General features: G+C 52.2%; 1 long non-coding RNA gene across 1 annotated transcript in view; it reads right to left on the reverse strand.

The window, feature by feature from the left end:
- Window positions 1–3,396: 3,396 nt before the first annotated feature.
- LOC112478157 overlaps window positions 3,397–4,127 on the reverse strand; it is an 8,288-nt gene continuing 7,557 nt past the window's right edge. The window contains exon 3 of the long non-coding RNA XR_003045722.1: window positions 3,397–3,541. This is a non-coding gene — a long non-coding RNA (uncharacterized LOC112478157). The remainder of the gene's footprint in view (window positions 3,542–4,127) is intronic.

Genomic DNA, 4,127 nt, shown 5'->3' on the forward strand with positions numbered 1-4,127 from the left:
GTCAGTCTGGGCAGCAAAAGGCATGGCCCCACCCCTGCCGAGTCTTCCCTGTGGTTGGAGGACTCTGGTGGTGGGCAGGACTAACCCCAGGCCATCTAGGAAGACTGTGCATGTTGGATCTTTCCTATCTGCACATCCGGGCAATATCCCTACCTAGAGAAGACTTTGGGTCCTGACCAGAACAGAACAGAGCCGCTGCTGGGAATCCCAGAACCACTTTTGTTCCTGCGGGCTTGCAGGCTTCTGGGCTGGGTTGACCTATGAAGCACAGGCATTTAGAGACAAATTCGGGGCAGCCCTTCTGCATTAGGCTTGCAGGCTTCTGGGCTGGGTTGACCTGTGAAGCACAGGCATTTAGAGACAAATTCGGGGCAGCCCTTAAGCGATACAATAAGTGGCTTTTTAAAATTCTTTTAAATGAAATAGAAATTGGTTTTACGTGTGTGCAAGATTGTATCAGTTGGACTTCTTCAGTTACAACGGCCAAAAATCCATCTCAGAATGCTCTTTGATAAAAGGGAACCAGTTGACTCACTCGAGGGTTTGGCTGGCCACATGCAGGGAAGATGAGGCGCTCTAACCACTTCCATCTCACCCTGCTCTTTTCTGTGGTGACGACACTCAGTCCCTACGTGGTAGAAGGTGCCTGCCACCAGTGCGGGCCTCCATCCTCTCAGCATCCCTTCCCAGGATTCCCATAGGAGTCCTGGGTGCTCTTGGAATTGGGGCCCATGCCTAACCTTGGACCAAGTACTGTGGCTGGGTGCATTTGGTGCTCTGGCCAGGCCTGGGTTTTATGGCACAGAGATGGTTCCCCAAAGGAAGATGGGGTATTGTCCAATCTAGACACATCATGTGTCGAGGCAGCAGGCAGTGCTAGGTGTGCACATGGACCCTTAGAGACCTTTCAGTGGCTCCCAGCCTGACTAAGGTGTCAGAAATACCACTGTAGACAAACTAGTAAGGATTTATTGCCATTTATTAATTTACTTTGTTAAAACCTAAATGCTAGAATATAGAGTAGAACTTGGAATCATTGAGTCATTCTATGTACAGAGCAGGAAGTGGAGGTTGAGAAATTTGCCCAATATCCTCAAACCAGTAGACAGAAGAACTGAGACCAGAACCTGGATCTTTTGACATGCAGGCTAGGGGCTCTTACCAGAATGAAGTGGCATCTTTTAAGGAGAAGACCCCTCGGTACCCCAGCTGCCATCCACAGGAAGTCATTCATCCCCTGGACTGCAGGACAGGAGCTGACAGAGGCAGGTTATGGCAAGTGGTCTCTTCTTCGTGGTGGCCCAGGGCTGTCTGCGTGGTGGTTGGTGATACGCAGGGGTCTGTCTACACTGTGGCTTCAACCAGTCCCAGTAAACAGAGGAGGCATTGGCTTTGCTCTGGCTGGCTTCTGCCCGGTGCTGCCTCTGTCTCTTCTCCATCTCTCCTGTCATCTTGGCTTCCTGCATGCTCACCCTCCCCCTGTGTTGTTTCCGGCTGGGGCCTGGATAAGGTTGTAGCTCCAGGGCTGCTGTGCCTTCTGGATTATGTTGGAGTGTTTCCTACTAGGGAGATTTGTGCCCCTCTGTCTTCTCCCTTGAAAGAGAATGCCCGGGACAGTGGTGTCAGTCTCAGGTACAGACAGGCAAATAGCATGATTTTGGCCTCAGTTCCCAATCGTTTCCAATTTGTGAGGGTCCAGATATTTATCCAGTTTGGCTGAGCCAGGAATGGGATGTCGTAGAAAGAGCTCTGGGCTTCGACCCTCAAACTGAACAAGAAGAGACCTCAAGTTCAATCTGAAACACACTTCTTGCTTTGGGTGAGTCCCTTCTCTGGGCCTCTGGTCCAGAAAGGGAAGGCTGGCCCTGTGAGGGGCTTCATCTGTTTGAGAGTGTGAGTTATATATCAACAAGCTGCTGCAGGTCCTGGAAGCTTGGGAGTAGTTTTCACCAGCTCTTCTTTGCCCAGACAATGAGGTAGGGCTCTTCTGAGTTTGAGACTGAATTCCTTTCATTCTGACCATCTCTTCAGGCATCTTTCTCCCTGCCCTGTAGATATTTGCTGACAGCCAGTTCTTTCCTGAACAGCCAGCCCATACTGACCAGTGTGCTCCGTCTGCCTTTCCCACTCAGCTCCCAGAGGCCCGCTTGCCTGCCTGTTTCTGTCTGGGGCCCCGTTCTAAGCGATTACTCAGCCTGGGCCATTCCTCCCTGTTCCCTCTGGCTTTGCTGTGCCTCATCCTCTGTGAGTCTGCAGCTTTGTGGGATCTCAGGTTTAGAGTGTTTTGCAGCTTGCGGCCATCGATTATTTCATCTTGGCAGGGACTGTGAGATAAGTAGGATAGGCTTTATCTCACTCATCTTACAGATGGAGGACCCGAGACCCAGAGAGGTATGATTTTCCCAGAGACACAACTTTCAAATAGCAGAGCCAGTCCTGGAATTGAGGTCCTCTGGGTTTAGGCCAGAGTCCACTGTAAAATGTTAACTCATAGGTACATGTTGGGATGGCAATACCCCAGTCTTCCCAGGGAGGGCCAGGGGCTTGAAAGCAGGCCCTGGGCTCCACCTCTCTTCAGCCCCGAGGTCACCTGCACAGCCCTAGTCTCAAAGAAGCACCATCATGTCTGCCATCCCTGTGTAACCCCAAGATACATAGTAAAGCCAAACAACAGAGGCCTCTCCTTGGGGACCATCATAATGGACCCTGGTCTGTGTATTTTTCCTCTCTCCACGTCCCCCAAAGTTGACAACAGGAATGCATGTCATGATGGATATCATCTGAGCAGGGAGTGCATAACTTAGGCTAGCTCTGGAGGATGAATCACTCCCTAAGGAAGGGATTGGGGAGGGTTCCTGGCTCCCCCTCTCACGCCATCCCTGCTCCTTTCACTTGGGGGTGAGGGTCAGAGGCAGTGCAAGGGGAAGATTCACCTTGTGTCTACTCATAGCAACTGATATTGCCACTTTCCAGAGGTGGCAAAGCAGATAACCTTGCGACCTCGGGGATCTTTATTCCTCTCGGGGGCCCTGCCCAAAGCAGTCATGGCATATTATCAGCTCCTCAGTGAAGAAGGAGATTGCTCAGCCAGACCAAGGAGAAATGAAAGCAGGTGTGTGTGTTGGGTGTGGCCCAGCCCCGCAGCTGGGCTCTCCAGTTCACCAGCCACCTGCTCTCTACGTCCTGGAGCTGAACGTTAGTAACACAGGGACAGGCGGGGGTACAGGGAAGGAGTGCTTCCCAAAGCTAGCTGGAAGTTTGGTGCTGGAAGTTACCTGATGGCACCGGGCTGGGCACAAGCTCAGGGCCTCTAACTAGAACTTCCGAGTCTCTGTTGGAAAGGCGACATCCGGAGGACACAGCAACTGAGCAACGGGCCAACTCTGGGTTCCCCCATCCTTTGACTTTGCTTCTCTCTTCCTGCACTCCTGGGGGAGAGGGACATTGCCTCCCTTTAATCTGCTGGCCCAAGCATGGGTTCAGACACCTTTAGGTTTCCATTAGCATAGCTGCCACAGGCTGACTGTTCCAGAAGACATGACTAAGTATAAAAAGAGAACAAGAGAAAGCTTAGGATAGGGTTTATGAAGAACAAAAACAGTCGGGCTCACAAAGTACAGGTTAACCGCTTTGTTTCCAGGGTTTTCAGAGTACTCCGCCCACTGGAGATGCCTGCCTCGAGGGCCAGCCCGCTTCCGCATGCCCTTCCACGGGATCTCAAGCCTCCCAGCACTGGCCTGTCTCCCTGCCTGAGGCACTCCCTAGAGCCCACACCACCATGAATTCTCTCCAAGATGCCTGGTCCACCTCCTGGCCAAGTGCCTGTCCCCCTTTCCTCTCTACCCAGGGCTCTTTGACTGCATGTGTGGCCGGGTGAGGTTTGACCCCTTCCCTAGGCCCCCTAGGGGCTTGGCATCTACATGACTGGACCTTCTAGGATTGCTGTCTTAGTCCAAGTAAACCTTGTCATGGGATCCATCTCTGGATGCCGTGCTCAGGCCCCAGCTTAGCCCACGAGCTGCCATAGAAGGGCTGGTGGTTCTCCAGCATCTGATCGTGGCAGGAAGTGTACATGTCTCCCCACCTGCTTCCTTCCTACTGGGCCACAAGAATAGAAACTGATAAGA

This window comes from Pteropus alecto, unplaced genomic scaffold, assembly GCF_000325575.1.
Source record: "Pteropus alecto unplaced genomic scaffold, ASM32557v1 scaffold42, whole genome shotgun sequence".
Classification (NCBI taxonomy): Eukaryota; Metazoa; Chordata; class Mammalia; order Chiroptera; family Pteropodidae; genus Pteropus; species Pteropus alecto.